We start from the raw sequence: 13,481 nt of genomic DNA, 5'->3' as shown, positions 1-13,481 counted from the left end.
CTCGTTCTTCTTTTCAGATCGGGGCCTCAGGTGTTGGTGAGGCGCTTGGAATGGTGGATAACCATAAAAATTGTGATTGGCCAGCCTACGCTTGAGACTTGTGGACTGAGCCACATGTAATAAAGTCTCTCTGGGTTATTGATCCAGGAGATCTGGGCCTGTTTCAGGTTTTGGGGGTATCGTTATGTTGCTAAGGGCAAGTTCTTAAACATCTTATGTTAATATATAATAGGCCTGATTTCTAAAGGTTTAATTTTAAGATGCTACAGAGAAGAGAAAGAAAAGTCATAATGTTATATCACCTAATATAGATTTTTTTCCCTCTGGTATAAATGTTGCATGTTACCTAGATAAATAACTAAAAATTATCCTGAAGAGTTACCACCTGAGCTATTTACACCAAAATCTTGCCTTTCTAAAGCTAACGTGCTGAAAGATGGAGGCCTGTAGCTCTTCAGACTTGGCAAACTGCATGGGTAAGAGGCCAAAATAGAGACAATAGCTCTTAAAAAAAAAAAATGATAGGATTTTGTACCTGCCTGAACTAGCTGGGAGTGACTTAACTTTCTACTTTACCATTTGCCTTTAGCTTTTGTGTATGCATTAAGATGTATAGGGATCCCGCCCCCTCAGTGGATCAGCTGGTTTGGTTATGACCATATTTCACTTTTTCCTTTCCTATCATGCACAAGAAGAATTTTTCATGCTCTGAAGAAATTTCGTTAAAATATTAATCCCCCAAAATTGGGTATAGGCGTAGTTAACTGAGCCCCAGAGTGTGTTACAAGAGGAACCCTATCTCGTCTGAATAGGTGCAGTGACCAAGGCTGCTTTCTTCTCTCAACACAACATTATTACAATTTTGTGTCTCCCCTCTGAAATTGGATCACCCCTCAGAGTCGAATATGCCTTCTTTTATGAAGGCTTGGTGAGAATAAAAACAAAAAAGACACACATGCTTTCTTTTCCTTTGAAAAACAGTGTCCCGAGTTTACTTTTTCAGTCATCTTTAATGGAGAAATTTCCACTGGAAGCAGATCCACCTAAGTGGTTATCTAGCAACAACTGTATCAAGGCAAAGAGTGAAGGTTATAAAGTCTAAATAGAAGGTCGTGTCGCCTTTTCCAGCATACCCATAGCAATGCTACACGTGGAGTATTTGTAAAGACTTCTTGAAAAATTGAGGTAATGAACACAATCCCTCACACACACCCTCCAGTAAGTGATTTCTGAGTTTTTATTTGGTTGAATTTCCCTTGGAGTTCCCTCTCCTGATAAAATATAGGTCCAATGCATCTGGTCCACTGTGTATGCGCGAGGAAAGGGAAGAGGTGACGCTGACACAGGCTCTCTTGTTTCTGCTCACGTGAGCTGACACCCATTCTGACTACGTGTTTCATAGAGCTTGGAGGCTCAGCTAAAGTTGTACTGCTGTGATAAAATGTCTCTAGCCTTTGTCATCACAGAAACTGTGTGGGTTAGACTGGTTTAAAAGTATGGTGTTCACTGAATCCAACAAGGTATTTGACGTCTCTGTTGACGTCTTTGTGGCTCAGATGGGGGATTTGACTGAATAATCGTTAGCCAGGTGGATTCCTGGCTATTGAAACAACCTGAGAGAGTTGAATGCTGATTCATGTTAAACTGAGGGAAATTTCCAGTCCTTTAGATGAAGACAAGAAATTCCATAGAAGGTATCATCAAATTTACCAATAACTGAACTGTAATGGTTAAATATGATATTATTAAGATTTAAAATTACTTCCGTGCTGGGGCCGCCCCTGTGGCTGAGTGGTTAAGTTCACATGCTCTGCTTCAGCGGCCCAGGGTTTCACTAGTTTGGATCCTGGGACCAGACATGGCACTGCTCATCAGGCCATACTGAGGTGGGGTCCCACATACCACAACTAGAAGGACCCACAACTAAAATATACAACTATGTATTGGGGGGATTTGGGGAGAAAAAGCAGAAAAAAAAAAGAATATTGGTAACAGTTATTAGCACAGGTGCCAATCTTTAAAACAAAAATTACTTCAGTGCTGAGAGAAATTTAAGATGAAATTGGACACACTTCATTGCTAAGGTGAAAGAAGGGAAAACCTGACTTGATAGCCATCAGGAAAAAAAGACCTGGCAGTTTTATTTGACCAAATTCCAACGTAAGCCCACAGTTCAGCACATCTTGGGAGGGGAACAGGAGGAGAGAACTAAGGCCTGTAAGAGTGTATCGATGGAAGGATGTGTCCACATCAAAGGAATAATCCCTCTGGACTCTGATGTGGTAAGATCAGTTGCAGCTAGAATATCGTGTTCTGTTCTAGGTGTCACATTTTAAGCAGACTTTGGCCAAGGATTACAGTGTTTGGAAGAGTAGGAACAGGACGGTGATGACTTTGAAAATACTTCTTGAGGAGAATACATAAAAGAATTAGGGAAGTTCCGTCCTGGAGGTGAATTCAGAAATACAAATGATAGCTGTTTTCAAATACTTGAAGCCTATGGGAGAGAGAATAGGATTATTCTGCATTGCTTCAGAAGCCAAAGCTTAGAGAAATGGCTGGAAAATTTAAGAAGGCTTTAGTTCAGTATGAGGAACTAGTTTCTAATAATTATTGTTGACTCCAAATACATTCTGCTGCTGTTAATGAGTATCGAAGCAAAGCCTGTGGCTGCCAGGAGTGTGACAGAGGGGATTTCTCTTCGGAGTAGACATTCATACCAGGTCAGTTCCGAGGTCTCCTCCACAGTTTAAGGTGTAGCAAATATATAATGATCATCAGAAAAACATCATTCAGGATAAAGAAGATATGGTATATATACACAATGGAATACTACTCAGCCGTGAGAAATGATGAAATCCTGTCATTTGTGACAACATGGATGGATCTTGAGGGGATTATGCTCAGTGAAATAAGTCAGAGGGAGAAAGTCAAATACCATATGATCTCACTCATAACTAGAAGATAAAAATGACAGACAAACACAGAAACGGAGATTGGATTGGTGGTAACCAGAGGATAAGCAGGGAGGAAGGAAGGCAAAAGGGGTGATTAGGCACATGTGTGTGGTGATGGATTGTAATTAGTCTTTGGGTGGTGAACATGATGTAATCCACACAGAAATCGAAATACATAACGACGTACACCTGAAAAAAAATAATGTATATGGAATAAACGTTTACATACTGGATCTTAGAAATGTTGTTTAGATGATCGCAGCTCCCTCACACTGCAAGGATAGAGTTTAAGCATTTAGAGTCTGGGTGTTGCCTTACTCCTCATCTGTAATCAGCCAGTGCTTGTCCAGAGGTTATTGTCAGACTTCTAATGGATAATCTAGTAACTGAGGATGGGAGGTTAATAGTTGACTATGATCATAGTAAAGCCAAAGATTCTTAAAGAATGAAGACAGGTTTGTTTTCTTCCTTTACAGAATTTATAGTTGCTCTCTACCTATTCCACCCACCACTGTCTTCATGACACATACACAGAGGCAAAAATCCCACCCCAATAACCTATTTCGTGTGCATGCACCCCACCATATTATGATGTCTTTGAGTCAGTTTCTATCCCCTGTCCTGTGCAGTCCTTGACTCATAGTGAATAGTCCATAAATATTTGCCAAATAAACATTCTTTAAAATTACCTTCGCTATAAGGATGAATTTTTCTACAATAACTGCAAAATATCTAATTTATAAATGAATCTAAAACTACTTAAATTATTTTTACACCATCAACGTGAAGGAGCTCTTTTCCTCAGTGTACCGAAAGAGTTTCTGGATGAGGTAGATGAAAGAAACAAGCTTTTTGTAAAGGAAAAATTGAGGGGTGGGAGATGTTTTTAAAGATTCCTCCACTTTTCTCTGTGATTATGCATTCTAAATTTAGGAATTTCTTAATCTAGAATCTCTGGGTCCCTAGAAGATCTGTGACAAGAGAGAGGACAAGTGTCCATGACTGCCCTGAAATTTTATTGAAATTTTTGTGTACATAGATCTGTGCATTTTTTCTGGGGAGAGGATCCCTAGTATTAATCAGGAAAATTTAAGAGCTACACTGTCTTAAACAACTTATTTTCAAACTTTTGGTTTTGAATTCCATTTGAAGACCATAGAGTGCCTGTTATAAATCAGGCCCTGTGCTTGACACTGAGGATACAAAAATGATGAACAACCCTGAGCTCAATTTGCTCACAAAGTAGTGGGGAAGGCAAATTAGTTCATAAGAGGTTGAGAGAAATTATAAAATAAAAGTATGTATAAAAAGCTTTTCTGTTGTTTTTCCCCAACACTTGTTGACTCCATTGTATAATTAGACCTTTGTGCCACAAAATTTTATGATTACCATGCCACCTGCCACTACAGATTTCTTTCTTTTTTCTTTTTTTTTGAGGGAGATTAGCCCTGAGCCAACTGCTGCCAATTCTCCTCTTTTTGCTGAGGAAGACTGGCCCTGAGCTAACATCCGTGCCCATCTTCCTCTACTTTATATGTGGGATGTCTACCACAGCATGGCTTGCCAAGCAGTGCCATGTCCACACCCGGGATCCAAACCGGCGAACCCCAGGCCGCAGAGAAGCAGAACGTGCGAACTTAACTGCTGCGCCACTGGGCCGGCCCCCACAGATTTATTTCTAACAAAATAGTTTTCTCTTTGCGGCATGTCAACAATAGGACTAAATGGGGTTCTTCCATTTCTGTTATATCCAGGAGTTTCTTAGACCCTGTGGTTAAAGGACTCATGAGTGAGAGATGAAAATATTCACTTTAACCTTTTTTATGCATTGTGATCAAATGGCTATAAAACTCTAGCCATTCGAAGAACATCATGGGAGTCCTCTTGACCTAAGAAGTATAATGTACCCAAGAGGCATCGGTGCATCCTGTAAATCTAGAAAACAGCCTGTTAACATGGCCACTGAGCTGTTTAGAGATGATCCAGAATTAGTCAAGATTCCTTACTTTCTTCTCCCATCAGTATTAATAATTTTCCGTTACTACTAACCAGAGCTGAAGGCAAAGCACCCATGTCTTCAATCCCTCAATGCCTAATGTTTGTAACTTCCTTAAATAGGGGTGCAACTAATTAAGCGGATCAATGAAAGACTAAAAAACTTCAGAGTTCCAAGGCTCATGACAAGGACTGGAACCAGACTTTAATCTGATACTCCATTTCCTTGTGTAAACATACAGTAATTTATTTAATTGATCTGTTGATGAACTTTTGGGTTGTTTTCACTCTTTGGATGTTACAAACAATGCTGCCAAGCTTATCTTTGTAAATATATCATTTTCCACATCTCTCAGTTTATCTGTTAAAGAAATTCTTAAAAATGTAATTCCTGGTTCAAAGGGTAGAGGCATTTTAAATGTTGACTGATATTGTCAAATTAGAGCCATGTTTCTTAACAGTGTTTACTACAGTTGTTTAACATTGAGACATCACTAAAGATACATGAGGAAAAGTAATGATTATAAACAAAGCAAAAAATCTGGCACGATATCATTTATATTACTCTCTTTCTCTCATTGGAGGATGAGGACTAAAGATTACTTCTTTCGGAAAGTGGTAGGAGTGGTTCCAGACAGGAATTTTCTTTCTCTGTTAATAATTGGGTAGATCCTAAGAGGAATTAAAACTCTATCCCAGAACAAAGCAGTCATCAGTCCCTTTGTACTCAGGGCAAAGTGGGAGAAACCAAAAGATCTATTTTGTCATCCTTGTCCCAAATCAGATGCCTTTCTATGCTCTTAAACGTTTGTGTGACTGACAAGTGGGACTTCTGTTGTAATTCACAATGCAATCACTGTTCTAAACATGCACATGGCCCACTCTGTCTCAGCTTCAATTATAAAATCTTCAGCCAGCGGCTATTATCCTCTGTTTTGTTCAGTCAGCGACACAGCCAGTGAATTTCTAACCGGAATCAGGTGGCAAGAGAGAAATTCCTCACACTTCATCTACCAAGGCCTTATACACCCCAGTACATTTCCTCCTTTTGGGGGCCCCTGATTAGGGAAGTTTTTCTGAAGCCATTTGGAAAAGGTGACCCAACTTTGCATTTCCTTTCCTGATTCCACCTTAGTTAAGAGTAAGGAAATAGGAGTGGCTTAATGGTGACTTTATCTAAATGAAGACAAAACCTCTCAATTCACAGAGCTCAATCCTTCTGTTTCATTATTTTCATGTCACCAGTTCTTTCCTAGATGAGCTACATTCGTGGTCTAAACAGCCATGTGAAGCATCTCTGTGTCTCCTGCCCTCCCTTCCTTTCATCTTTCTTTCTCCCAAAGGACTAATTAGATGAATGGAAGATTCTGAGCAAACCTCCAAATCCCAGCAGGAGCACCACAGAGGTCTGAGGTGGAAACTGCGGCCACTGAGGCCCCGGACAAAGACCTAGGTGGTTTTTAATTTGGAAGTAGCGGCTTGTAGGGTTTTTCTCACAACATCTGGTTTTCAATTACAGTCGATGTTCGAATGCCTGTAGGCTAAAGAAGAGGTTTGGAAGGATTAGAATAAGGATAAATTATATACAACCACCCCTAAAAGGAAATGCCTTTTTTAAGTGTCTGAACAGAATACATAAGAGCTCTCAAAGATTTGGCTTCTTTCATAACCCATCAACCAAATTTTAAGTTAGATTATGAACTTGTTCCAGGAAAGCCGGACTGCCACCTGGTTGACCTTTATCTCCTGAAGTTCAGGTTAAAGAGGGGGAGAAACCCCAGTTAAACCCAAGTTAAACATTTTAAGCCCTGGTTTAACTTTTCCCTAGTTAAAGCCAACGTGTTTTATGAGGGTGGTGTATTTGCATTAAAGTTTATGAAGACCTGACTATAGCACTTCCTCTCTCTACCTAATAAGTTTCTCAGGACTCAGCCGGGGTGTGTTAGTACAGCAACACACTGTTTTCTGTGGTGCCAATGGACAAATGTCAGTACGCCTGCTGCATTCCTCTGGGATAAGAGAAATGAAGTCATTACATTGGAAAGTGAATCATGTGCCCAGGATACACCCCTCTCACCCTGAACACACTGACTCTCCCAGGTTAAGGTCACAGATCCGGCAGCTGCAAGAGTTCTGGTAGCCGGGAAAGGGTGAGGCAGAAGTGCCACGTAAAGAACATCAAGGGTTATGACATTCGAGATGGCAATGACAGAGGTTAGTGTGGAGGCTGAGGTTTAAATGTTCCTATCAGAAGGTAAAAAGCTGGGAGGTCAGTGTTAGAATGGAGGGCGGAGAACTTGGCATCAGGAAGTGCTGGCAGTGAATGAGGGAAATTTCGAGAATCAAAACGGGGACACTAATATTCAAGAGAAAAAAGTGGTTTCAAGGATATGCTTGATTAACAAATTATTATTTTAAGTCAAGATGAGTAGGGGAAGTTTTACTTTTTGAAAGTAATAGAAGAGAATATCTAACCAATTCCAATAAGGTTTCATGTCTTACTAATCTTTAGTAATAGAAGGTATGAGTAAGAAGAAAACTGCTAAAAATTTCCTTGTTACCTCTTATGTATAAAAATGTTTGCAGTCATGTATTAATGGAACATTGCCAAAGTTGACCTTTACTGTTCATGCCAGAAAAATCTAGCTGTCATCTTGAGACTCTAGAGGAAGCAATAAAAGGAGCTGTTTAGCAAACTTGACGACAATTTGTAACATTTCTAAACAGACTAATCGATAAACAAGAAGACAAATTGTGTCATTCAGCCCTTTAGGAACCTATAACCAACATAAATAACTCTCCCCAATCAGAGGCATCTGTCTTAAGTCTTGGAAATTATGATTTTTATCATGATTTTTATCTTGACTATTTCTTTGTGCCCACAAAGCTCCCCCTGCACCTCCCCCCTCTCATACCCATTCTCACTTACACCACACGTTTTGAGTAAAGAAAATATAGTTTCAGGCTGGGTGTTTCTTTTGATGCTAAGACACTTCAAAGGTATGTGTGGAAAGCAAGAGAAATAAATGCTTCTTCCTTTCCCAACTGGATCTTGCAGAGCAAACTGCAAGAGAAAACAGTACCGTCTCAGTCAGCATGCATTTTATTTCCTCCTGTCTCCCTTACTCTGCTCAGGATTAAATGTTCCCCTGTCCTCAACCAGAATGGAAACATGACCTCATGTTGGTTTATTGTGTTGCCTTTGCATTTCCAAGGTCAACAGGGTGTAAATTTTGATTTACTGACGTTACTTCTTCCTCCAAGCACAGGGAAACTCTTCAGGGAGCTCGCCGCAAGCGTATCCGAGTGCAGCTGAATCTCTTAGGTAGACGCTGTATAAAAAGAGAGTGGTGCTTTAAGATGCTAAAGTGGCATCGTTCAGTAATGTCATCTCTCCACTCCGGGTGCAAGTCCAAGGATTCTACTAGACAGGATTGCCAAATACTAATGAAACCAATGGGTTATCAATACTATTCTTAAATCTTCTGATCTTGGAATTTCTCCACTGAGAAGAAAAGGAGACATATGCTATTCTACATACAAAATACAAAAATTCAGATAACATTATATACTTAGTTAAGTGAGCAAGAAATTATCAAGAAAAATTTGCCTTATCTAAAATAACAATTTGGAGAGAAAATGACAAGTGTCTATATATGTGTCTGTATTTCTTTTCTCTCCTTGTCATTTATCTATGTCTAATAAGTAATAAAAGTCATTTCAAAGGACAAAAGAGGCTAACTTAAATAAGATATATCAAGATGAACTCATAATAACCACTGCAATTTTCCATTATAAAGGAAAGAATACAAATTTCCAATATGGGGGAAAAAATGGAATCAATTTGAGAAACTGGAGAGTTTCAAGTGCATAAGAAATATAAGGGAAAAAAGAAATTATTATACTTCTGAAACCAGCAATGCAATTCCATGTCACAGCCGTCAGATTGGCAGCAATCTGACACTGTCTATTCAGGTTGAAGAAGAACACATCCAATAATCCCACTCCAAGATACACACCACCAGACAAACTTTTCTGCGTGTGCACTGTGAGATATCTGCTAGAAAGTTCACAATAGCTCTGTAATAGTGAAACAGAGAAAACCACCAAAATATCCATCAACAGAAGAGTGGATAATGCGTTGTAGCGTATTTGAACAAGGGGCTATATTGCAATTACCAGCGAGTGAACTTACACCATATATCTCAATAGAGAACAACACAAGAACAACCTTGAGCAAAAAGTGTCATTGCAGAAGGACATGTTCAGGTTACCACTTATACACACACACACACATATTCAAAACGATACTATGTATATTTATCTCAGATCTATACTTACTAGTAAAAGTATAAAAACATCCACATGAAACTGGACATCGAATTCAGGACTGTGGTTTCCTCCGGTGAGGGAGAAAGGACAATGGGTTCTGGAAGACATACTCAGGGAGCTTCAACTACAACTGCGGCATTTTTTTCTTTAAAAGTCCAATGCAAATATGGTGTAATGTGAAGGCTTTTTAAAGCTTTGTTTTTTATTCCTTGAAATATTTTATAATAAAAAAAAGAAGAATACTTCTGAGGGATTTGTCAGAATGTGGCTTTCAAGGCAAATATTTACCAGTCCGTCCAAGTTCAGTCTTGCAAACTCAGGCGTACGGAATTACCACATTCAAACTTTTTTTTAAGAATGCCCCCATAGAAGCCAAAAATGAGCATCCTCATCTAATGAAAATATGAACCAACTGAGGCTGTTATATGAAGAGGTGGGAGTTGAGGGGCCCGAATCCTGCCATCTTGGTCTCAGTGGTACTCTTAGGTCCAGAGCTTTACCTAGAGGAGTTGGCCTCTTTCCCAGGTTATAGTGCTCAACTAATATTCATTATCATTCCCTTTTTCCCTCCTTCCTAACAGAGCCCGGCGTTTCATCAGGTGTCTTGATTCATCTAAAGGTAATCCCGTGTCCCTTGCCAATAATTGATTCAGGAATGGACATATGAATTAATCTGGGCCAACGATAAGTGAGGAGATGTTTGCTAAGGACTTCTAAGGACAGTTTTCCTAGTTTGCAGGATAAAGCTGCGGAAAGAAATGGCCTTTTCATCTGGCATTGTTGTTTATGGCTTTGAGCCCCAGAACTATAGCAGCCATTTAATTGTCAGGCTGAAGATGGAGCCAAAGTTTGGTGAGGGGCAGAACCAAGAGAATATCAGAGAAATAGAGTCTAGCCAGCTAGATTGTGTCAACCCTGAAGACCACCTCACCTCTGGGCATGGAGGTAGGTGAGCCAATGTATTCTCGTATTGTTTAAACCAGGTAGAGTTAAGTTTTTTTCCTTGTGGCCAAAGACATTCTAATTGATGCTTACATATCTGATTCAGCTTCCTCAACTATAAGCAGGGATGTTAATGTCTACCCTACTCGACTGCTTCCCTCAGTGGTTGTGGAGATCAGGGTGAGCCAATGTATGTGAATGCGCTTTGTAAACTATAAATCACTATTCAAGGGCGAACTGGTACTGTTATTGGTAATTTTGCTACCAAGTTTAAAGTACAAATTTTAGTTCACTATATGACTTATATAGGTCTTAGAATGTATAGTTATTTTAACTCATTTATTTTAAAGTGATGCTTCTAGAAACCTTATGAGAATTTATAGGTAATCCTTTTGAATCATATAAAGCAGTTACATATTCATAGTATCAGTTGAGAATATCCTCAGCAATGAGTTTTTATACAAATACAGGCTAAGGCATTTTGAATAGCCGTTTATGTTAAAGGGATTAAAAGACATTTGTCTGTAAAATATGGTCTTCTTACTTTAAAACTCTGTGATCTGTGGCATCACCTGTCTGTGTCTCAGTCTCTGTAAGGATTAAGGGAGAAAATACACGTTAAGTATTTAGAGCAGGGTCTGCCACGTAGGAACGAGCAGGACAATAACAGCCAATGCTTGTTCAGCTCTGACTGTCTTCCAAACACGCTCCCAGCACTTCACATTTATCAACTCACACAGCAGAACTATATTTTCGAGTTGTTGTATTTTTAATTTAAAAATACCTTTATCCTTTTAGGGAAAACGGCACAGTCTTATTATTTAAATAATCCAAACAATACAGAAAAGTACAAAAACGAAAGTCAAGTCACCCCAAATTGCATCCTATTACCTGGACACTTGATAAGCAACCAGACATTTCTCTGTTCGATGTGGCATGTACACATACACACTCACACACACAAGCATATATACGTGTGTATGTATGGTGTATATTTGTGTACATGTATAGACACACATATGCATACCTAAGTTATATACACATATGCACACATCTATTTTTAGTAAGACAAAAAGAAAAAATGGCAACTATTTTAACTATATAGTTGATTCCACATCCTAGGGGATGAAAGAAGTAAGATTTTTCATATTGTTTGGGATATTGCTTGTAAGTGAGTAGGGTCTAGTCAGGCAGCAGACACCTGCTTATGTATTTAATCTTTACATAATAGGGTCATGTTTTCTTTTTTCACTGGTCTTAATTTTTTTTTAAGCGAAAGTAGCCCTTCAGTCATAGTATATCACCATTATTGTGTTCATCGTAAGTACTTATTTCTACCTAACATTTCTCTTAATCAGTCTATTATCTCCCCTAAAAACAGTTATCTTTTTTTCGTTTTTGCTACTTAAAATTTTTTAAATTGTGGTAAAAAGCACGTAATTTCAAATTTACCACCTTAACTCATGTTTAAGTGTACAGTGAGTAAAGTATATTCACATTGTTGTGCAACAGATTTCCAGAACTTTCTCATCTTGCAAAACTGAAACTCTGTACCCACTAGACAACAACTTTCCGCTTTCCCTGCCCCCATGCCTGGTGCCGTTCTCCTCTCTGTCTCTATGAATTTGTGGCAATCTTCTCTTTTTTCACTCAACTGTTATTCCTCAGCACCTAGCATAATCATGCTGCACAAATATTTGTTGAGAAAGTGAATGAATCTGTATTTTCACTACAGAAAAACAAAGAAACAAACAAACAAAAAGAGGTTGCAGCCTCATTTGTACTAAGAAATCAATACTCTCCAAATAGCTGATCCTTATTGAACATCTATTATGTACTAGGCACTTTATATTAATGCTCCACGTGGCCCCTACGGTCAATTCCTAACACAACAGCCAGAGGAGCCTTTTAAACAGGTCAAGTTCTCTGCTCAAAACCCTGCAATGGCTCCCTATTCCACTAAGATTAAAAGTTGGAGTTTTTCGGGGCTCGCCCGGTGGCGTAGTGGTTAAGTTCGTGCACCCCGCTTTGGGGGCCCGGGGTTTGCCGGTTTGGAGCCCGAGCTCGGACCTTAGCACCGCTCCTCAAGCCATGCTTTGGGCACATCCCACATAAAATAGAGTAAGATTGGCACAGATGTTAGCTCCGCGACAATCTTCCTCAATTAAAAAGAAGAAGATTGGCAACAGATGTTAGCTCAGGGCCACTCTTCCTCATAAAAAAAAAAGTTGAAGTTTTCACAGCTGGCTAAAGGCTTATCCTAACTGGTCCTCTTTACTCCTTCTTCTTTTTCTGCTTTGCCTCTCTCTTCACTCCAACCACACTGGATGGATTCTTTGCAGTTTCTCAAACATTCCCCCAACACTCACCACTGGCCATTTCACCTGCTGTTCTTCCTACCTGGAACTTTCTTTTCCTAATATCCACATCGCTCCTGCCCTCACTTCCATCAGACCTTTGCTCAAACATCACCTTCCTCGTGATGTGACCTCTGACACCCTACTGAAAAGAGCAATGTGTGCCTCACCCTCACTCTGGTTCTCCCCAGTGACTTCCCATATTTTTGTCCATAGAATTTATCACCATGTGACCCATGGCACATTTCCTTATCTATTTTGTTTACTTTCTGTTTCCTTCTACATAATGGCAGCTATTTTTGTCTGTTTTATTCACTATTAGATCGCAGCACCCGGAATTGTGTGCCAAATATAGTAGGTGCACAATACATGTTAGTTAAAAGTGAACGACAATAAATAGTGACAGAAAGCAAGTCAGTGGCTGCCTTGGCTGGTGACTAGGGGCAATTGACTGGGAAGGGGTACAAGGCACTTGTTCTGCATCTTGATTATGTGTGTGATTACGCAGGAGTATAAATTGTTAAAACACATTGACGTACACACTTAAATGGGTGCATTATTTTGTGTATAAATTAGATGTCAATAAAGGGAATCTTTTTAAACTAGCTATCTGCTGAAGGTCTCAGCATTTGCAAAGGAGTAAGCTATAATTCAAACCCAGGCATGTCTGATTCCAAAGTCCATCAGCTTTTTCTGAGGTTATGCGCCTCCCCCACTCTCTGCCCTGCCTAGTTCCCACAACTGGTCACTGAGTTCTTCCCCAGAAGGCTCAGTCACACTTGCTTTCAGATTTATACATCTCTAAGACAAGCTATACATTTTTTGTTCTGGCTCTCCCACATTTTTAAGATCTGGGGAACATAAATCATACAGATGATCGGAAGGCATTTGTCTCCTT

At 39.4% G+C, this 13,481-nt stretch overlaps 1 long non-coding RNA gene across 2 annotated transcripts; it reads right to left on the bottom strand.

Moving 5' to 3' along the window:
* Positions 1 to 5,494: 5,494 nt before the first annotated feature.
* Positions 5,495 to 12,696, bottom strand: LOC139077901 (uncharacterized). 2 transcript variants are annotated; one of them, XR_011530549.1, is made up of 5 exons: positions 12,627 to 12,696; positions 8,130 to 8,284; positions 7,882 to 8,016; positions 7,514 to 7,614; positions 5,495 to 6,493 (listed from the first exon to the last, which is right to left on the bottom strand). It is a non-coding gene; the product is annotated as an uncharacterized lncRNA (long non-coding RNA). The 2 variants fall into 2 exon arrangements; XR_011530548.1 differs by lacking the exon at positions 12,627 to 12,696 and adding an exon at positions 10,771 to 10,818 and having other exon boundaries at positions 6,149 to 6,493.
* Between the last annotated feature and the right edge of the window lie 785 nt (positions 12,697 to 13,481).

Source organism: Equus przewalskii, chromosome 20 (genome assembly GCF_037783145.1).
Source record: "Equus przewalskii isolate Varuska chromosome 20, EquPr2, whole genome shotgun sequence".
NCBI lineage: Eukaryota > Metazoa > Chordata > Mammalia > Perissodactyla > Equidae > Equus > Equus przewalskii.
The sequence above is the reverse complement of the archived record's forward strand: the minus strand, read 5'-3'. Positions and strand labels throughout refer to the sequence as shown.